The sequence below is a fragment of the Geotrypetes seraphini genome, chromosome 3 (assembly GCF_902459505.1).
Source record: "Geotrypetes seraphini chromosome 3, aGeoSer1.1, whole genome shotgun sequence".
Taxonomy (NCBI): Eukaryota; Metazoa; Chordata; class Amphibia; order Gymnophiona; family Dermophiidae; genus Geotrypetes; species Geotrypetes seraphini.
The window spans coordinates 220,973,328-220,996,222 of NC_047086.1; the positions used below are offsets into that span (position 1 = coordinate 220,973,328).

Consider the following 22,895-nt stretch of genomic DNA (forward strand, 5'->3'; position numbering starts at 1 on the left):
ATGGCCACTCCTCAGCTAGCCATCCAGCACAAAACTTGCATGATACAGGGGTAGAAAGGTCTGGGGAGTCCATAGAAATAATTTATTATAAAAAAAATTAGGTGTTTTGAGGCAGAGAGAGGCTTTTAAAATAAAATTGGGAAATCCAAGATGGCCACCATGGCAGCATTTTGGTGACAGAAAACGGCCTAGGAAAGCTATATTAAACTTTCAAAAATTCAGAAAAGGGATTTTTGGAGGAGAGGGATGCTATAGGAATCCCAGAGACCCTCAAATGTCCAGTTCTTGAACTACCTTGAAGTCTCCCAGAGACAGTAATAGAACTGTACTCACAGAACTGCTTGGTGCTTTGCCTGCATCAGCTCACACTGCAGCTGGACAATGGAGATTTCTGCTTCAGACAAGCATACAGGATTCTTCAGCCTCTTGCCTCTTCAGGCTTCCTTTTGGACAGGCTATGAGTCTGAAACCCTCAACCCAATGGCTCCTCATTCGTCTTCAAGGGGGGTGGGGGGACAATATGGGGACACTCAGCCTGTGCTCAAGCACCTGAAAAATCAGGGTTGAGCTGAGCAACCAGGGGAACACACCCCAAGCTATCCTTAGTGCAGGCTGGCTAGGTAGGTGCTCTAGGTTGCCTCCACAGCTACAGCCCTCTGATCCAGGAACCTCTGTAGCACCAAGAAGCCTCAAAAGTCAGATAAAAACCAGAAAATAATAAATCAGATGCAGATGAAAAGACACCTTCTCACATCACTTGCAGAAGGAAAAACTGAAGAGCTTCTGCAGGTGGAGTTGAAAAGTAGATGATGCCTTCTCCAATCCTTGCGTGTGAAAGGAAGAAACTCACCTGTCAAGACATATTTCTTTCACACTGGAAATCCACATTTAAACATCTTAAGAGCCTAAGAAAAGAATACAGCTCTCTTTCCATTTAGCCCACTGTAATTACTATCCTTTGCTCATTCATTCCCTCCCCACCTCTCCTTTCCCACATGGTGCCACCATTCACAGCTTTTCCTTCCCTTCACCCTTCTCGCTCAGCATCTGCTCCCTCCTTCTCCCCTCCCTCTTTGAAGCCTGAAATTTGACATTTCCTTCTACTCCACCTCTCTCCCACCAGCATCCTAATGTCAAAATTTTTTCTTGTCCCTCGTACCATGGTCCAGCATGTCTCCTTTCTTCCAACCCTCCCATTGTACAAGGGCTGATTGAAAAGTAATGAGACTGCATCTGCTTTTCTTTCTAAGTAGAATGACAACACTGTGCTGGTTCTTGTGACACTCGTACATCGATGACTGCCGTAGTCTTCATTGTTGGGCCATAGCGACAGGAAGAACTTTATATGTTTCTTCATGGCAGGTGAGGGAGATGTGTCTGTGAGTACGCCAGAGGTGTGTGATTGAATTTTGTGTTAAACTTGGAAAGAGCGGTAATGAAACACTTGAAATGTTACAGCAAGCATACGATAGTGAAATAATTAGCCATGTTGCAGTATTTTGTTGGTGAAAACCACAGCTGCAGCACTATAAATGATGTCGCAAAACAGTGTACTGCATGTCTTCAAATCATTTTTAAACAATGCAAAAGATGTATTGAATGTGAAAGATGATACTTTGAAAAAGAAAAAATGTTCAGATCCTGTGATCTGATTCTGAATTTACCCCCCCCAACAAAAAACAACAGTCTAATTACTTTTCAATCAGCCCTTGTACAACATCCTCACCCCCTTCTGCCTGGATACATCTCCTTTCCCCCTCCTGTACAGCATTTATTCCACTCTCCTCCACCCCCATATTCAGCATGTTTCTTCCTCTCTCATTATCCACCATCTCTCTCTCTTTCTTACTGCTCAGGGAGTGAGAAGAGAGGTATTGGATACAGGGTGCATCTCTCCAACCCCCCTCTACTCAGTAGTGCAATAAGGGGATGGAGGCGGTCCGCCCTGGGTACCATGTTGGTAGAGGTGCCAGCATCCCTTCCCCTCTCCTCACTCCTCCCCTCACCATGCGTGCACCCCTTTCGTTTCCCCTGTACCTCTAGTTGAAGTTGTTGCTCGCAGCAGTCAACCATGTGCTCCTCGAGGGGGGATGCGCCAATGCTCCAAGCGCCTCTCACTCTCACTACACCACTGCCTTCACTGCCATGTCTAACATTTCCCTCTCCCATCTTCCCCTATCCTGTGCATCTTTCACCTCTTCCCACCAGCCCTAAGCCCAACATCTCTCCATCCCTTCCCTCCACCACTATGTCTAACATTTCTCTGTCCAGCATCCCTTTCCATCCCCATGCAGGATCTGTCCTATTGTTCCCTCTAAACCACCACACCCAACATTTCTCTCTCTCATCTCTTTTCTCCATACATTTCTACCACCATATCCAACAATTCTCCTTTCTTCCTTTCCCCATGTGCACCATCTCTTTCTCTTCTGCTCCACACATCCATGCCCAACAATTATCCCTTTCTCTTCCCTCCCCCATTGCAGCATTTCTTTTCTTCCATCCATATCTAAAGGTTACACCCCTCTTTCCCTCCATCCTCTCCCCTCCTGTGGGAATGTACACTGCCCGGGGCTGATCCTGAAGCCTTCCCTCTGACGCAGGCTTCCAGGTCAGCTGTGGGCACAGTGTAGGAACTGTTTCCCGCAGCTGTCTGAATTATAAAGAAAGCAGGTACCCTCCATTCCCATTGACCCTGTACCTGCGCAGCTCTCTAGTAACTAGGTAATATAAAGAAATGAAACAAAAAAGGAACTAAGGTGATACCTTTTTTATTGGACTAACTCAATGCATTTTATGAGCTTTTGAAGGTAACCTTTCTTCAGATCAGAAAAAAGCAAATGTAGACAAATATCAATATATATGAGAAAAACATGAAAGCATTTTAGGGATAGGAAGAGAGAGGGGTGGGTGGGCAGGAGACAGAAAGCCAGCAGTTTTAAAAGTCTTTATAGTGGGAAAGAAAGCCCAGATCTCTGTTAAGTCCTATCTGGTAGGTGTCAAAATACCTTATTTTGATTTCAAAGGTTTTACTTTCTTGGATTGTTTTAAAGTTCCCTTTTAGTATTTTCACCATAAAATCATTGGGGCAGTGATCAGTTTTTCCACAGTGTTGTCCTGGTTGGTATTGCAATTCTTAATATGATATCTACGTAGGTTGATTCTGGTGTTTAGCATTTGGCTTGTTTCACCAATGTAACATGCCTAATGTGACCATACGTCCCGTTTTGAATGGGACCGTCCCTTTTCAGATCACCTGTCCCGTTGTCCCCATGCATGTCCCGTTTTCAGAGACAGCGTCCCGAAGTTGTGTGTGGACAACGGGATAGGCGATTGCAGAGAATGGGCTCTCTCCCTGCTTCTCCACCTGCCGCTGCAACAACCGCAGGAAAGGCATGTCCAGGCGCCGGCCTACTGCCAATTCTTCTGCTCCCCCCGCCCGGTCCGCTGCTGCTGCCCTCTGCTGCTTCCTGCCCGCCACAACAACCGAAGGAAAGGCATGTCCAGGCACTGGCCCAGAAGCCTTCTCCCCAACGTCAATTCTGACGGCTTTTGGGCCAGTGCCTGGACATGCCTTTCTTGCGGTTGTTGCAGCGGGCAGGAAGTAGCAGCGGGCGGCAGAAGCGGACCGGGTGGGGGGGACAGAAGAATCAGCGGTAGGCTTCGGAAAGAGGGAGGCAAACAGACAGACAGGCAGGCTGGCTGGCTGGCTTTGACGTGGCAGGGAGGGAAGGAAGTAGGCTGGCTTCGGGGGAAGGGGTGGGACAAAGGCTGGAAGGCAGTGAGGGGGACATAGGAAGGAGGGAAGGAGAGAAAGAAGCAGAGAAATGGGGGGGGGGGGGGGTTGTAAGCAGAAGAAAGACTAGAAAAGAAAGGCCTGGACCAAAAGGGAAAGACAGGAAACAGATGCAGAACTATGAGAGGTCAGACAGAGGGGGAGAGACCCTGAAGAAGAACAGAGATATCAAGATCATAACAGAGGCGGGAGAGGGAGACCTGGAACAAAAGTACAAAGGAGAACTGACACTGGATCTGGGGAGGGTAACAGCGGGAAAAGAGAAAGAGACCTGGACCCGAAGGGGCTGTATTCAAACGAAAGAAAGAAATATTGGATGCACACTAGAGAAAGACACGGTGACAAAATTCATCACCGTCCCCGTCCCTGCGGATAACCGCAGGAAATAATCCCATGTCATTTTCTAGTGTCTATTTCAACCTCAATCCTTCTACACCAGCATTCTTCAAAGCAAAGCTTGCGGGTCAGTGGTTGTGGCCATTCATATTCTGATTCTTTCCTCTCTCTTTAAAGAATGACATGAAGATGGTTTCCCGCAGTTATCCGCGGGGACGGGAACGGTGATGAATTTTGTCATCGTGTCATTCTCTTACACAGTCAGAAGGAAGTGCAACCAGGGACTCATGAAATCACCAGAAAGCAAAGGTAGGAAAAATGATTTTTATTTTCAATTTAGTGATCAAAATGTGTCAATTTTGATAATTTATATCTGCTGTCTATATTTTGCACTATATTTGTCTATTTTTCTATAGTTACTGAGGTGACATTATGTATTTTAAAGTCACCTGCCTTGACATCTTTGATAAAAACCTGAAACTCATAAATGATAATGTTTTTTCTCTGCATAGAGTGTGTTTTGTGGGTTTAAAATTTTTTTTATGGTTACCATTATGAATTAACACGATATTGTGTACTGTAATGAAAAATGAATGGAAGAAATTGGGGGCGGGATTGGGGCGGGGCTTAAAATTAATAGGATGTCCCTTTTTGATGAAAAAATAAACGGTCACGTTAAACATGTCTCTTTGCACTGAATAATGTATATCACATTAGAAGATGAACATGTGAAGGATCCCTTTATGCTGAATGTTTTTTCCCATATGAGTAACCGTATATTACCTTGGACCATGACCTACCAAACCCACCACACCATTTCACTTAGTAACAATTAGCAGCACGCCGTCAGTATTCTTTTATACCCTCTCTCTTGTCTCCGCCCACAACGTTCGGATTACGTTCAGTCCCCGTGCAATATCCGTACGCGCCAGAGGTCGGGCATGCACTGCGCAGGCTCTGTTTTTTTTTTTCATGCGCTGAACAACTCGGACGCACACGCGCAGAAGAAGTATGGGCCGACCGGCCTGCTGTCCGGCAGGGTGACTGTTGTAGCGTTTACCTCGTTTCCAGCTGGCTGTTCTGCGGTCGTTCCGTTCCAGACGTGCCGTTTGGCACCTGGAATGAGCAGACCCGCTATCGACGCCGTTTGATCTTCGTTTCCTCTTGTAAGTAAGAGTGCTGAAGCTTCGATCGCCGTGTAGACTTGCGGCTGCTTCTCTTGAGTGGTTTCCACATGTTGGTTGTCAGTCTTTGAAGGGGAACAGCCGGTTCCCCACGAGCTGACCTTCTGTCTCAGGAATTGCGTTACCTGTTTGTCCTGGACAGTGGATTTATTAGCCACACTGAGTGACGTCATCCGAGGGCGCCATGGGCTGGAGCTGTTGTGGGAACTCAGTAAACTGAGTTTACTGAGCATGTGCGGCAGTTCCGTGTTCCTCTTAGTCTTAACCTAGTTGTTGATTAGTAGAAAGTACTTTTTGATAGGAGGTAAGCAATTTCTTTTTTTTTTTTTTTACAGTGGGTCCAATGCAGAAAGCTGCTGTGAGATTTAATTGCAAGTTAATGGGCACAAGAAAGGGGGTTCAGTATAGGTGTTTAACTTGTGTGATACATCTGGGATACAGTATACATAGTAACGAGGTCATTAGATGTTCTGCTAGGTTATGCAGAAATAAATGGGATTTTAGTGCATATAATACTAGAACTTCACTACCCAGATCCAAACCAATGTAGAAGGCATAGTCAAGAGGATATTGTATCATTTTTTTGTGATTTCCTGCCAGATTAAAAAAAAAAAAAATTATCACAAGTACTTGCAACTTTAAAAGACAGAATGGGTCCTTTCTGTGGCTGCAGAGAAGGAATAACCTGCAGCCATTGATTTTTATTCAGTTTATGGTGATATTAGGTCAATTAACGGGACATTACACCACTGTACTAAAGTGTTCTGATTTGCTTTGATTGCAAGTTATATGCTTTTCTTTGTTGGCATTACATATGTTATGTTGTACTTTGTAACGTTAATTAAAAAAAGGTTGTATGGAAGTAACAGCTGCATGTGGAGGTAACATGGCTTCACTGTGCATATCCCAAGAAAACAAAAGTACTGGCACACATCTGTATATGTTGTGCTACACATAAATATTAGCCTCAAAAAAATTTTATGTGCAGGAAATTTTTTTATTCTAATATTTATGCATGTACATGTGCTGCCCTTTTACTGCAGAACCTAGAAGATGACGGCAGATAAGGGCCATAGCCCTATGTAACCTTTGTTTGCATGTGTCCAGCAGGCTCCCCCTGATTTGTTTTTCAGGTTCTGCACGCTTTGAATTTGCATCTCATTAGTTTAACTGCATCACCGTAGAGCAGTGGTTCCCAAACCTGTCCTTGGGGCTCCCCAGCCAGTCAGGTTTTCAAGATATCCACAATGAATATTCATGGGAGAGATTTGCATGCATATGCCTCTCATGAATATTCATTGTGGATACCCTGAAAACCTGATTGGTTGGGGAGCCCCCCAGGACAGGTTTGGGAATCACTGCTATAGAGTATTTTCTTGCCAATCTTGCAGTAGAAGCTGTGCACTCAGCCATCAGTGTGTGGCTGTACTGACTGTGTGGTGGCTTTCTGCATTAGCCCAGATATGATACATTACATTACATTAGTGATTTCTATTCCGCCATTACCTTGCGGTTCAAGGTGGATTACATAAAGGATCTATCTGGCCATTTCCAGAGGAATTATACAATAGATAGATTGTTTCATAGAGATGAGGTGGTTCTTGTGGCTTTAGGTTGTTTTAGAGAGTAGGGAGGCGTTAGGTTGGTTTCGATTTTGGGTATCAGGGATTTTTAAAAATAGTATGTTTTTTTATTTATTTTCTAAATGTTCTGTAGTCTGGGATCATTATCGGCAAAGTAGAGAGTTGGTGGTCTAATCTTGCTGCTTGTGTGGCCAGGAGGCCATTGTACAGTTTTTTTTGTTTGACTTCTCTGATTGGGGGGTATATGAATGGAGCGTGGGTTCTCCTTTGTCTGGTTGAGGTGGTTCGGATTAGGCGGTTGCTTAGGTATGTTGGGCTGTTGCCGTTCATGGTTTTAAATAGAAGACAGTAGAACTTGAATTGTATTCTTGCTTGAATTGGTAGCCAGTCTGAGTAGAGGAACACCTCGGTGATGTGGTCATGTTTCCTCAGTGAGTAGATGAGTCTCAGGGCTGTGTTCTGGACTGTTTGCAGTTGTTTAATCATGGTTGCGGGGCAGGGGAGATAGAGAATGTTGTAATAGTCTAGGAGACCCAGCATTAGGGCCTGGACTAGGATCCGTAATTGTGTTTTGTCTAAGAATTTTCTCACTTGTCTTAAGTTTCTCATGATTGCGAAGGATTTCTGTATTATTTTATTGATTTGTGGTTGCATGGTACAGCACCTGTCAATCGTTATTCCCAGTAGTTTTAGAGTGGGTTGCATGAGGAATGTGGTTGAGTTGATTACTAGGTTTGTTATGGATGGGTCTTCTTATTTTCTAGGAGAATGAATTTTGTTTTGTCTAAGTTTAGTTTCAGTTTGTGGTCTTTCACCCAAGTTGTTGTTGTTTCTAATGTTTTATGTATAGTAATGACTGCAGCTAAAGATTGCACAGTTCAGATCTTTTGTACATGAGTGTACCATGTCATAGGCTATTCTTTCTTCATAGTTTAATTTACTGCTTTAGTTTTTTGGTTGGGTTTACCATTTGCTTTGATTTAAAGCATTTGGTAACATATTTTTCGATTTCTATTATTAATTTTAGCTGCTTGTCTTTGGCTATGACCTTTTTATTTCATTGCCATGGCCTTTCTTAACAGTTTGTTGTTATCTTGTAATGTTTTCATGCACTCTGAGAGGTTTTTTTGTGCCCCATAGGATGTTAGTGTCAAAATACTTTGCCTGTTATCTTTTGAGACATAGTGTCCGATGTCGCCAGATTCCCCTATTGATTCATAACAATATACACTGGGAGATTGTATTTCATCAGGTGGTCTTTTATCTCATATTAATATTATTTTTTTATTTTAAAGACAGGATACGTATTTATTGCCTGCATTTTGTTTTTTGTCTTTTTGATTGTAATTATGAATTCCCATGATCAGTTTTTTTGGTAGTTTTGTTTTCATAAGTTGATAAATCTTTATTTTGATATATTTTTCTTCTCCTTTTTGCTTTCATAAGGTTAACAAAGATATATCTCTATTTATTGGTATGTAAGATGGTTTTTTCTGTAATTTCATTGAGGGTCTTTGCATGTCTTTCTGCATAACATCAAGGGGTTGCACATGCATGGTACTTTTTAGAGTCTGTCTTGCGTAATGCACATTCCTTGTCATCAAAAGCAGATGAATCCAGAAACTAGTGGGATTACGTCCACCAACCAGCAGGGGGAGATAGAGCGCAGTGATTTGACCTCGGGTATATCTTCGATGCACATCCTCCAGGCCAATCAGTATACTCTATCTCCAGCAGGTTGAGGATGGGTTTCTTACAGCTCCTGGATTCTGCAGTGGATTTCAGCCAGGCTTGGCTGCAGCTACCAGCACCAGTTTCCTAAATCTGAAAAATGGCTGCAATCATTCTTTTTCCTGGTTTTGGCTCCCGAGGACAGAAGACTATTTGCTCCTGTTGCTGTGGCTTCAGTAGAATCTAGAGGTATTGGCCATACTGAGCCAACTTTAGGGGCAACACCTGGGCCCACCCAGGTCCCTTTCCCACCCTCCCAGCTGGTGGAGAGAAGAAGAAGCTGATGTGGTTGGAGGGTCCTTTCCCATTAGAAGAAAGGCCCGACCACGGTGCCGGCACAGTTCCCTGTGTGCTGCAGTACTAATACCTCTGCCTTTGCCTTCCGGTAGTGCAGGAGCACGTGAGTACTTGGCTCAGGCCTCAGTAAAGAGACATGTTCCAATGGCTCAGGCCTCAGTAAAGAGACATGTTCCAATGGCTCAGGCCTCAGTAAAGAGACATGTTCCAATGGCTCAGGCCTCAGTAAAGAGACATGTTCCAATGGCTTAGGCCTCAGTAAAGAGACATGTTCCAATGGCTTAGGCCTCAGTAAAGAGACATGTTCAGGTGGCTTAGGCCTCAGTAGAGAGACATGTTCCTGTGGCTTAGGCCTCAGTAGAGAGACATGTTCCTGTGGCTTAGGCCTCAGTAGAGAGACATGTTCCTGTGGCTTAGGCCTCAGTAGAGAGACATGTTCCTGTGGCTTAGGCCTCAGTAGAGAGACATGTTCCTGTGGCTTAGGCATCGGTTGAGAAATGCTTCTGCGCATGTTCCTGGGGCTTTTGGCCTCAGTCGAGTTTTAGTCCTGGGGCTTTAGACTCGGATGTGAAATCTTCCTATGGCTTCAGATGTGGAAATTTTGGTGGCTTAGGCCTCAGTTAAAAAAAAAAGATTCTTGTGGCTTAAGCCTAGGATGGGACATGGCCCTGTGGCATAGGCCTCAGTGGAGGTTGATTTCTGGGGCTGGCCTCAATTGAGAGCCCTTCCTGTGGCCTCAGAGGTTAAGATCTTTCTGTGGCTTTAGGCCTCAGAGGTTAAGATCTTTCTGTGGCTTTAGGCCTCGGAGATACAATCTTTCTGTGGTTTTAGACCTCAGGTGAGATCTTTCTGTGGCTTTAGGCCTCAGTGGTGAGATCTGGTGGCTTGGGGCCTCAGAGGTAGGATATTCCTGTGGCTTAAGCCTCAGCAAGAAAAATATTCCTGCGGCTGAGGCCTCAGTTAACACGATATTCCTGTGGCTTAAGACCTCAAATGAGACGTGTTCCTTTGGCTTGGGCCTCAGTAGAGGAAGATTCCTGTGGCTCATTTGAGGCCTCAGTTGAGAATTATTCCTGTGGCTTAGGCCTCAGAGGTGACATCTGCCTGTGGCTGAGGCCACTGCTGAGTAATATTCTTGTGCCTTAGGCCTCAGAGGTGAGATCTTCCAGTGGCTTAGGCCTCGGAGGTGAGATCTTCCAGTGGCTTAGACCGCAGATGAGTGAGTTTCATGTGGCTCAGGCCTCAGTGAAGAAAATTTCCTGGGGTTTAGGCCTCAGATGGGACATGCTCCTATGACTTGGTCCTCAGTTCAGCAATTTTCCTATGGCTTAGGCCTCAGTTGAGTGATATTCCAGTGGCTCAGGCCTCAGGGCAAGAAAGATTCCTGGGGCTCAGGCCTCAGGTCAAGACATATTCCTGAGGCACAGGCCTCAGATGAGAAAGGCTCCTGTGACATGAATCTCAGCCGAGAAATTCTCCTGTGGCTCAGGCTTCGATTGAGGAATATTCCTGTGGCTCATGCCGCAGTGGAAGGCCGATTCCTGGGGCTCAGGCCTTGGTGGAGAAAGATTCCTGAGGAGTAGGCCTCGGTTGAGTTGCGGGGTATGAGCTGTACGGTGCCTTCCTTAAGAGGTGGGGGGGGGCATCACCTGGGCTCCCAGGTCCCCTTTTCCCCTCTCCCCCTTGAATACTTCAGTTCTATAAGCTCACTTGGGCTATGGGCGTGGAATTATAGAGGTCGCTATTCTCTTCAGGGTGGCACCGGTATGGGGAGTATTTTCACTTCTTTCCCGCGTAGGGAAGCAGAAGCTGCTTCAGCTGTAGAAGCAGAGACCCACGGGTTTGCAGCCAGATTAGGCAACAGTGGGCGGTAGGAGGCCCTAAGAGCGGGCACTCGAGGCCTTTCCCTCCCACCGTGGATCGAGGGTCATTGCAGTTGCAGCTGATGTCGCCGCCACTGTCAGTATTTCTACTCTCGGAGTAGGGACGCCGATTCTGGCAGTTCTGCCTTTGCCACCACTAACCGGCCGACCCTAGTTGCTGCCACACAGGTGGTGGGTTGGCCTTGGCTGGGGAGCCATTTCACTTGCAGCCTGGTGTACCGTGTTTGGTCCCAGCCGGATGGCAGTTAAGCTATGGCTAGGCTGATTGTGGGCTAGTTGATAGCTCTCGCTATTGCTCCGAGTTATTCTTTCCACTCCTGGGTTCATTCATGTGGAGGAATGGGCTGGCGATTGAATAAGCTACCTCAGTGTCTGAGGTTGTTACTATTTCTCTTTGGGACGCTGGGACAGGCACTTGTCACTTCGTGGCCCGGGTACAGAGTGTCTGATTACAAGGGGATGCCTTGCCTCTCCTCTGGCATTATTCTTGACTGGGGACAACGGTGTGGCCTCCTGTGTCCTAGGGACTTGGTACTTGAGAGGGCTTAAGTCAGATGGGGAATCTTCATTTGTCACAAGTCCAGGCTGGCTGCTCTAGAACCTTCCGAGGGAAGTAGGTCTGGTTTACAATGAGGCTCATGGGGTTTGCCATCAGCCAAGGACCGTTGCCAGACATGTTGGTTGCATTCCACAGGAGGTTATTTGAAGCCTGGTGATTGCATTAGCAGGCTGCTTTGCACTTGTACTATTCGTGGAGGGACACTATAGCTGAAGTTTTCCACAGCATGGTGCTCTTAGGCAAGGATTGCTCCTGCTCACATGGGCTAGAGGGGTTACCCTCTGTATGTTCATAGGATACGTACTTTCTGGGTGTTGTATCTCCTTAGACATGTGCTGCAGGGCAGGTTTTCAGTTCATTTGTTTATTTCCCTCCCTACGTTTGGACTGCTTTTCTACATTCCATTAGTCTCTGGATTCATCTGCTGTTGATGACAAGGAAGGTAAAGTTATGTCCTTACCTGATAATTTTCTTTCCTTTAGTCACAGCAGATGAATCCAGAACTCCACCCTGGTGCGGGGTTTGTATCTCTCAGGATTTTGATGTATCAATGATTCGGGTAGCATATGTGACGGAAGAAGTTCCTTAGGGGTCCTATGTCTCGTATATTTAATGCGGTTGATGTGTTTTATGTAATTTACTTTTATATGATTTATTTCAATTGCTTTGAGAAGACCTATACTGATTGGCCAGGAGGATGTACATCCAAGATATACCTGAGGTCAGTTCAGTGCGCTCCATCTCCCCCTGCTGGTTGGTGGACGTAATCCCACTAGTCTCTGGATTCATCTGCTGTGACTAAAGGAAAGAAAATTATCAGATAAAAACATAATTTTACCTTTACACTCTTTTAATATTCATCTTTTGGCATATTTATTTCTTCTAGTGTCCTATACTACTCTTATATCACTGACAATTTGGCCAGAAATTTATATCTCTACAATCACTGTTTCCAATGCCTTCACATCTTTATTTCTTTTTAAGTATCATTCAGTTGGCACCATTCATTTTGTCGCATAACACACACTAATACATAGTTACATTCATTTATTATTATCATTTGTTTACTAATATTCTAGGACTCCTGAGGAAGGTGTTTTACCAAAATACGGCCCATGTTGGGTTTGTTCAGTACAAATGAGAATAGCTTTTAAGTTTTCTAGAAAAAATAAGACAAAGACCTTGAACATTGTTTGTTTCCACAGTTCTATTTTGTTTAGTCTTATGTTCTTAAACATTTTTGAACAGGAAAATATTGAGCATCAAATACTATTAAGGAAATATGACAGGTTAGATTGATGGGATGATAAGAGGAATTACTGGAAGGGACAGGAAGACTTCTGTTTTATATTTTTTAAATGCGGACCGGGAGGGAGGGGGTAGTGGGATATGAAGAACATCTCCACCTAAGCGACTACACTTCTCCCTCCGAATCTGCAGTTTCAGTATCTGCAGATTTGGTTATTTGTGATTTTTTGGGGGGAAAAGAAACGCTGCATCCTGGACCTCACCTGGTGGTCTAGCAGGCTTTCTGGGCAGGAGCGATCTTCCTACCCTCCTACCCTGTGCAGATCATTCATACAAAATGGCTGTGGGGAGTTCCCGTCGTAGTCTCGAGATACTACTGGAACTCACGGTAGCCATTTTGTATGAGGTTTTAGGTTTATTTAAAATTTGATATACCGCCTTATTAAAATTCAAAGCAATTATAAAAACATATATTAAAAACAAATTTCAATAAAATAACATTAACAGACTGATAAATTGCCAAACATGACACTGGTACAAAAGGTAACTGGGCAGAAATACAAAATTTAAATAGGAAAGGCTGGGAAGAGGGTGAAAAAAAAAGGAAAGGGAAAACAGGCAAATAATCTAAAATACAAGGATAATGGAACAGAACAAGCTTCCATCACTGTCCTTAAAAGGACTATCATATATCATATGCATCTTTAAAAAGAAAGGTGTGTGATCTGCACGGGGCAGGAGCATAGGAAGATCGCTCCTGCCACGAAAGCCCGCTAGACCAGTGTTTTTCAACCTTTTTACACCTGTGGACCGGCAGAAATAAAAGAATTATTCTGTGGACCGGCATCGGTCCATAGACTGGCGGTTGAAGAACACTGGGCTAAGTCATGGGCCAGACTCTGCCCATCTCTACCCAATCTCCACCCCAGACCCCGCCCCCATAATAGTACTAATTGCACCTTGCGTGTCCTGTGCCTCATCTGGAAGCCTTCCCTCTGACGTTGCAACGTCAGAGAGAAGGCTTCTGGTTCAGGCGCAGGATGCCCATAGGAGCCACTGCCCATGGCTTTGTGCACTGAATCAGTCAGGAAGAGGGAGCTGGCTCGAAGATAACGCCACATTGATCGCACCATGGACCGGCAGTTGAAGAACACTGTTTTGGGCCTGATGCATGTGCTGGCCCTGTGGACCGGCAGGAAATTTCTATGGACCGGCACTGGTCCGGTGGTTGAAGAACACTGCGCTAGACCATCGGGTAAGGTCTGGGGGGAAGGCGGGAGTGGGTCAGAGCTGGCCCAAAAGTTATTCGTGAATTTTCAATATTCGCGGGCCGGCTCTGCCCCTAACCCCTGTGAATATTGAGGGAGAAGTGTATTCTGTCTTTACTTAGTGGCAGTCAAAAGCAGCATTGCTAGATGTTAGAAACACTTCAACATGCCTTCTCAGTCTGAAGTGGTGCAGAAACTGCTGGACATTCAACATATGAAATCTATAGATGCCTACAGATGACATAAAGAACCATAAAACAGTTTAGGATCCCTTTCTGTAGTGGTGGACCTTACAGGATGTCTGTTGGTGACATTGTGTTGAGAGATGAACTTATGATGAGGGGGAATGGCACTTCATCTAAACCAGGGGAGGGGAAGAAGTCTGGTGTTTTTCTTACCATAACAAAATTAGGAGGTTTTGTTATGCTTGTTGTGAGGTTTTGTTATGCTTTATATGCTTGTTTTGTTAATTCCGTGAATATTGTACTTTATTTTTAAAATCTGTTTATCATATCAAAAATTACATACAAAAGTGAAGTTCATACAAATAAAATATGAATATTCAAACAAGAATTGAGGTCTGTGTTCTTATAACCACAACTTCTAGTGCAACACTCTATTCCTGAACTTGTGGGTAGTCAATCCCTTCTCATGAGAAATCTTGTAGAGAGTCTGATTAGCATTCTTTTGCTCCACCTCCCATCCCTCTGGGCTGTCTTCCAGTTCCTCAGTTGTCTCTCTACAAGTGAGATGGTAGGAGCTGGGCTTTTTTGCTTGTGTTAATTTTTCAAATCAGTTTTTTGGACCATACCGCAGAGGATCCCAATCTTGGGATATCTCTGGGTATGGTATGGGAGAGCACAGACTGGTTCAGTGATGCTGATCCTCTTCCCAGAGGAAATGGTTGATCAAATGCTTGTAATTTTGATCATAGTAACATAGTAGATGACAGCAGATAAAGACCCGAATGGTCCATCCAGTCTGCCCAACCTGATTCAATTTAAATTTTTTTAATTTTTTCTTCTTAGCTATTTCTTGGCAAGAATCCAAAGCTCTACCCGGTACTGTGCTTGGTTTCCTACTTCCAAAATCTCAGTTAAAACCTACTCCAGCCCATCTACACTCTCCCGGCCATTGAAGCCCTCCCCTACCCATCCTCCACCAAATGGACATATACATTCACAGACCGTGCAAGTCTGCCCAGTACTGGCCTTAGTTCAATTTTTAATATTATTTTCTGATTCTAGATCCTCTGTTTTCATCCCACGCTTCTTTGAACTCAGTCACAGTTTTACTCTCCACCACCTCTCTCGGGAGCGCATTCCAGGCGTCCGTAAAGTAGAATTTCCTAACATTGCCTTTGAATCTACTACCCCTCAACCTCAAATTATGTCCTCTGGTTTTACCATTTTCCTTTCTCTGGAAAAGATTATTTTCTACGTTAATACCCTTCAAGTATTTGAACGTCTGAATCATATCTCCCCTGTCTCTCCTTTCCTCTAGGGTATACATATTCAGAGCTTCCAGTCTCTCCTCATACGTCTTCTGGCGCAAGCTTCCTATCATTTTCGTCGCCCTTCTCTGGACCGCTTCAAGTCTTCTTATGTCCTTCGCCAGATACGGTCTCCAAAACTGAATACAATACTTCAAGTGGGGCCTCACCAATGACCTGTACAGGGGCATCAACACCTTCTTTCTGGCTACACCTCTCTTTATATAGCCCAGCATCCTTCTGGCAGCAGCTACTGCCTTGTCACACTGTTTTTTCTCCTTTAGATCTTCGGACACTATCACACCAAGGTCCCTCTCCCCATCCGTGCATATCAGCTTCTCTCCTCCCAGCATATACAGTTCCTTCCGATTATTAATCCCCAAATGCATTACTCTGCATTTCTTTGCATTGAATTTTAGTTGCCAGGCATTAGACCATTCCTCTAAGTTTTGAAGATTCTTTTTCATATTTTCCACTCCCTCTTCGGTGTCTACTCTGTTACAAATCTTGGTATCATCTGCAAAAAGGCACACTTTTCCTTCTAACCCTTCAGCGATGTCACTCACAAACATATTGAACAGGATCGACCCCAGCACCGAACCCTTAGGGACTCCACTACTCACCTTTCCTTCCTCCGAGCGACTTCCATTAACCATCACCCTCTGGCGTCTGTCTGACAGCCAGTTTCTAACCCAGTTCACCACTTTGGGTCCTAACTTCAGCCCTTCAAGTTTGTTCACCAGCCTCCTTTGAGGAACTGTATCAAAGGCTTTGCTGAAATCTAAGTAAATTACATCTAGCATATGTCCTCGATCCAGTTCTCTGGTCACCCAATCAAAAAATTCAATCAGGTTCGTTTGGCACGATTTACTTTTTGTAAAGCCATGTTGCCTCGGATCCTGTAACCCATTAGATTCAAGGAAGTACACTATCCTTTCTTTCAGCAACACTTCCATTATTTTTCCAACAACTGAAGTGAGGCTCACCGGCCTGTAGTTTCCTGCTTCATCCCTGTGACCACATCCGCTCTCCTCCAATCCCCAGGAATCACTCCCGTCTCCAGAGATTTGTTGAACAAGTCTTTAATAGGACTCGACAGAACCTCTCTGAGCTCCCTTAGTATCCTGGGATGGATCTCGTCTGGTCCTATCGCTTTGTCCACCTTAAGTTTTTCAAGTTGCTCATAAACACTCTCCTCCGTGAACGGCGCAGAATCTACTCCATTTTCTCGTGTAACTTTGCCAGACAATCTCGGTCCTTCTCCAGGATTTTCTTCTGTGAACACAGAACAGAAGTATTTGTTTAGCACATTTGCTTTTTCCTCATCACTCTCCACATATCAGTTCCCAGCATCTTTTAGTTTAGCAATTCCATTTTTCAACTTCCTCCTTTCACTAATATATCTGAAAAAAATTTTGTCTCCCTTTTTTACATTTTTAGCCATTTGTTCTTCTGCCTGTGCTTTCGCCAGACGTATCTCTCTCTTGGCTTCTTTCAGTTTCACCCTGTAATCCTTTCTGCACTCCTCTTCTTGGGTTTTTTTTATATTTCACAAACGCCAACTCTTTGCCTTTATTTTCTCCGCCACTAGTTTGGAGAACCATATCGACTTCCTTTTTCTCTTGTTTTTATTGATTTTCTTCACATAAAGGTCCGTAGCCATTTTTATCTCTCCTTTCAGCTTAGACCACTGTCTTTCCACTTCTCTTATGTCCTCCCATCCTAACAGCTCTTTCTTCAGGTACTTTCCCATTGCATTAAAGTCCGTACGTTTGAAATCTAGGACTTTAAGTAACGTACAGCCGCTCTCCACTTTAGCCATTATATCAAATCAAACTGTTTGATTGCTACTTCCCAGGTGAGCACCCACTCGAACATTAGAGATACTCTCTCCATTTGTGAGGACCAGATCCAATATCGCTTTTTTCCTTGTGGGTTCCGTTACCATTTGTTTGAGCAGAGCCTCTTGAAAGGCATCCACAATCTCCCTACTTCTTTCCGATTCCGCAGACGGAACATTCCAGTCCGCATCCAGCAGGTTGAAATCCCCCAACAGCAGAACCTCCTCTTTCCTTCCAAACTTTTGGATATCCACAATCATATCCTTATCGATTTGCTGCGATTGAGTCGGAGGTCTGTAGACTACACCCACGTAGATAGAAGTTCCATCTTCTCTTTTCAGAGCGAACCATATCGCTTCTTCCTCTCCCCAGGTCCCTTGCATTTTGGTCGCTTGGATATTGTTCTTTACATAGAGAGCTACTCTTCCACCTTTTTGACCATCTCTGTCCTTCCTAAAAAGATTATATCCTGGTATGTTTGCATCCCATCCATGTGATTCACTGAACCATGTCTTTGTGATAGCGACAATATCTAGATCTGCCTCTAATATCAGGGCTTGCAAATCATGAACTTTGTTACTTAGACTGCAAGCATTTGTGGTCATCGCTTTCCAGCTATTTTTCAGTGGTAATCTCCTTTTTCTTATAGATTTTTGTTTTGTTTCACTTTCCATTGCAGTACTTAGAAATGAGTTGCTGATATTGTTTATGTTGCAGTCTTTACTACTATCTCATCTTTTCTTTTGCCGGGGGTGGTCTCTATAATTGTCCTTCAAACATACATCACCCCCACCTTCTAGTTTAAATGCCTTGAAACATATTGTCTAAATTTCTCTGCAAGGTTTCTTTTTCCTGCTGTAGTAATATGTAGTCCATCAGTGCAATATAGCTTCTTGTCCTTCCATGTATTTCCCCATCCTCCTATGTACCTGAAGCCTTCTTAATGACACCAGGCTTTGAGCCATCTATTAAAGTCCTCTGTGTTTTTCACTCTTTGCTCTCCCTTTCCATATGCAGGCAGTATTTCAGAAAAAGCTAAAGTCTTTACAAAAGATTTCAAGCCCTCACCAAGCTCTCAAAAAGCTTTCTGTGCTGCAAGTGTGGAGTTGTTGGCCAGGTCATTTGTTCCCAGATGGATAACCACATCAGTGTTAAAATCCTTAGTTTCTTCCTTAATTATAGTCTGTATTTGCCTGGAACTCCTGGTAGCTTGGTAAAAGGTTTTTAGATACGATTTATTTGTCACAATAAAATTTGCCTGCATCGTGTACAAGCCTGCAGTTTTGGTTTGTTTGATCCTGGAAGACATTTCACTATTTTGGTCTCCTCGCCTTGTGTTCCAAGGTTAATGCCTCTGATGATGGAATCCCCCAACAGTAATAGTTTTCTGTTTTTGGCTTTATTTGTGCTTAGGGTGTGCTTGTTTTCTTGAGTTACCTTCATTGGTTCCAGTCCCACCTCCCTTCTGTTTTCTTGAGTATCGCAGTGCACTAGTGGAGCGAAGGAATTCTGTAGAGGTAATATTAGTGAAGGTGGATGTTTCTGTGTTACATGTCGCAGTCTTCCTGAGCCTACTGTGACCCATTTATTCCTGGGCTGTTTTATTCTTTGAGGTAGAGGTGGTAAGTTGGTATGATTTTGCGGAGTGATGGAAGCTGCTTTAATTGTATTCAATTCCTGTTTAAGTTTGCAGAGCTCCTCCTTAATACTAGCAAGTTGAAGACAGATGGGGCAAGCCTTAAGCCTCCAAATAATGTGTCTTGGAATTAAAGCACCACAGTGATTGCATAGAATAAAGGTCATCTTGATTGGTTGTGAAGTGACATGATTTGAGTAGTCCTGATTATTTGGGTCTCTATATATAAAAAGTGGTCCCTGGGGTTAGTGGGACTATAAGTCTTAGAAAAGAGAAAATAAGATTTAATAAAGGAAAGAGAAGAGTTTATTTTTTTGTGTGTTTTTGTTTTTTTTAAAGTAAGAAACGGAGGAGGAGAAGAGAAATTAAGCAGATATAATGCTGAAAACCAGTGAAAAGAGCAGAATATGAAATGCTGAGTAACTTAGCTTTTAGAAGTTCACAGGGCAGACTTGTTCACAGCACTCGCATACTTCAGGTATTCGGGAGCACACTGCTGAGCAAAGCGGTACGAGTTTTCTCAGTCAACACAATGGTGGTAGCCCATGTCAATCGCCAGGAAAGCACCAAGAGTGCTGCTCTACATTTGGAAGCCCAGATGCTGTTTTGATGGGTGGAAGGCCATCTCTTGGTGCTCTTGGCAGCACGTGTGGCAGGAGTGGACGATGTGCAAGTGGATTTCCTCAGCCAGAAGACGATAAATCCCGGGGAGTGGTCACTATCTCAGGCAGCCATTACCTGCATTCTGAATCAGTGGGGATGCTCGACATTTGATCGGATGGCGAAGGCAGCTTGGTTCTTCAGTTGAACATATGAGCCAGGAAGTGAAGGCCTGGATTCCCTGGTGCAACCCAAAGGCAGGTCTTTATGCCTTCCCTCCATGGTCCATAATAGGCAGACTTTCGCGCAGGATCATAGCGCACCAGGGGCTGGTGATTTTAGTAGAATCAGTCTGGCTGAGATGACTGTGGTATGCAGACTGTGGTATGAAAAGATCAAGGTCTCAAACTCCCATGTCATCCCCAGCTGATCACACAGAGTCCAGTTGCCCTGTAGGATCCATAACGCTTTGGTTTTACATCATAGCTCCTGAGCATATGGATCTAGCTCATAAAGGCTATTTGGATGGAGTTGTCTCCACCCTTCTAAGATATAGGAAGAAGGTGACCATAGCAGCATATGCAAAAGCCTGGAAGTGCTTTCCAAGCTTGGTGTGCTCAGAGGAGTGAGGACCTGAGCTCGGCACTGATGCTTACCTCCCTACAGGAAGATCTGGAAAAAGGCTTAGCGGTTGGCTCCCTGAATATTCAGATCACAGGACTCTTGTGTTTTGGGTCTGGGATTAATAAGAGTGCTGTAGCTGCATATCTAGATGTGGCCAGGTTTTTGAAGGGTGCCTTAGGCCTTCATCCTCCAGTGCAACAGCCTTTTCTTGCATGCAGTCTTAATTTTGTCCTTCAGGTGCTAGCTAAAGCACCCTACGAACCTCTGGAGCAAGCTTCTCTGATGGACCTTACTATCAATACAGTGGTTTTGATGGTGATTGCATCAGCTTGATGAGTGTCGGAAATACAGGCTTTGTCATTCAGAGATCCTTTTCTCAGAATTTCGGATTCAGGCTTGGTCTTACACAGAGTCCCATCTTTCTTACTGAAAGTGTTTTCCAGGTGCCACATCAACCAAGGCATGCGCTTGCCTGCCTTCACTGCCTCTGAATCGAGAAAGAGTGATCAGGTGTTGAAATTTTTTGATGTATGCAGATTCTTACTGTGATATCTAGAGGGTTACAAACAAATTTCAGCTGTCTGATCACTTGTTCATATTGGTGGGGGCTGCATGTAAAGGCCGACCAGCCTCAAAAGCATCCATTTCCAAATGGATCCATATTGCCATTTCTTCAGCCAGTATTGGAAGTGAAAAGCATCCGCCTATATCCGTGAAGGCACACTCCACTAGAAGTGTCATTTCCTTATGGATGGAATCTTTCGCAGAAGAAATATGTAGAGGCCTCTTGGTCCTCTCTCCATACATTCACAAAATTTTACAGCGTGGATGGGGTGGCCAAGAAGGACTCTGCATTTGGACAATTCATTCTGTTAGCAGTGAAGGCTCATTTACCTGCCCTAAACTCAAGGGACTGCTTTGATCTGTCCCACAGGTTTAGGAATAGAGTGTCTGTCACACTAGAAGGAAAGATTAGGTTCTTACCCCGATAATCTTCTTTCTAGTAGACAGACATTCTGTTCCTAAAGTCCACCCTGTTAGATGTTAATTTGCTTGCTTACTGCCTCAAATATGCTGGGGCATCTGGGCATTTTATTTCTTTCCTTTATCCAGTTTTACCCAGGATAGAGGACATGACTGCCGTGTTGATGAATCTAGGGCAGTGTTTCTCAACTTCTTTAAGCCAAGTACCCCATAAGCCTAACAAATACCAACCGAGTACCCTACCCAAGCTCCACCCCTAACCCCACCCCCATAATAATAGTACTAATTGTAACGCAATTTCTTCCATCCATTTTTCATATACACACAATATAATCTTATTAATACATAATGGTAACCACAAAATTTAAAAAACACAAAGAGATTGGCTGGTCCGGAACCTTCTCTCCGATCAATGGGCATTACACTTTATTCGAGAAGGATCCAAATTAGAATTTTCCTCTCCCGTCGTAGATTCTTTCTTGGTGTCCTTGTGTGTGGGGGCGGCCAAGAGGGAATCAGTTCGAGACACCCTTCAGGTTCTTCTGGAACTTGGGGCAGTGATTCCAGTTCCTCTGGAACAAAGGGGCCAGGGAAGATATTCCATTTACTTCATAAGTGCCCAAGAAGGGGGGATCGATCAGACCGGTGCTGGATCTCAAAAGGGTCAATCAGTTTCTCAACGTCAGACATTTCCACATGGAAACTGTGAGATCGGTTATTGCAGCGGTTTAACCGGGGAAGTTCCTTACAGTGCTGGATCTCAAAAGGGTCAATCAGTTTCTCAGCGTCAGACATTTCCACATGGAACCTGTGAGATCGGTTATTGCAGCGGTTTAACCGGGGAAGTTCCTTACAGCGCTGGATCTCAAAAGGGTCAATCAGTTTCTCAACGTCAGACATTTCCACATGGAAACTGTGAGATCGGTTATTGCAGCGGTTTAACTGTGGAAGTTCCTTACAGCGCTGGATCTCAGAGAAGCCAACTTACATATTCCCATCTTGCCACTGCATCAGTGGTATCTTCACTTTGTCGTCCTCAGGCAGCACAATTAGTTTCGGGCGATGCCATTTGGCCTAGCCACGGACATTTTCGAAAGAGATGGTAGTAGTGGTGGTATTTCTTTGCAAAGAGGGGATTCGAGTACATCCTTATTTGGACGACTGGTTGATTCGGGTGTCTTCCAGAGAGGAGAGTTTGACAGTGACCCAAAGGTGATCTCCCTTCTTCAATCTTTGGGATGAGTCATCAACTTTCCAAAGAGCTCTCTTATCCTCTCGCAATCATTGTAACATCTGGGAGTGATGTTCGACACGAAGGCGGGGAAGATGTTTCTACCTAGAGACAGGGGCGACAAGTTACAGTTTCAAGTTCGCCTTCTTCTACAGTCACCCAGATCGAGAGTATGGGATTATGTGTGGGTTCTAGGATCGATGGTGGCGGCTCTGGAAGTGGTGCCTTGGGCATGCTTTCACATGAGACCGCTGAAGCAGTCCCGGAGGTGCCCGGTATCTCAGGACTATAATTGTCGTCTCCAGTGAACTCCTCAAGCATCATTCAGGATGAATTGGCTGAGAGAGATCAATCTGTTTGGAGGAATGCCACTGGCATCACCGGACTTGATCATAGTTACCACAGATGCCAGTTTGTTGGGATGGGGGGCTCAGTGCCTTCACTCCTCAACACAGGGAGTGGTCTCAGGAGGAGGCTCAGTGGTCGATCAATCTTCTGGAATTGCGGGCGATCTGGCTAGTGTTTCAGGCCATGACTGAGGAGGGTCATGATGGTGGTGTATATAAACAGGCAGGGAGGTATGCAAAGCCCTCAATTGGCGA

At 44.5% G+C, this 22,895-nt stretch overlaps 1 protein-coding gene across 4 annotated transcripts in view; it reads left to right on the plus strand.

Moving 5' to 3' along the window:
• The first annotated feature begins 5,094 nt into the window (after positions 1-5,094).
• The window catches only part of DDX23 (DEAD-box helicase 23), a 107,217-nt gene continuing 89,416 nt past the window's right edge, over positions 5,095-22,895 (plus strand). For 3 of the 4 annotated variants that reach the window (XM_033937848.1, XM_033937850.1, XM_033937849.1), the window contains exon 1: positions 5,095-5,298. The gene's annotated coding sequence lies outside the window, so the exon portion shown is untranslated. Of the gene's footprint in view, positions 5,299-5,601; positions 5,621-22,895 lie in introns of those variants that run through there. The other variant, XM_033937851.1, reaches the window with a different exon arrangement.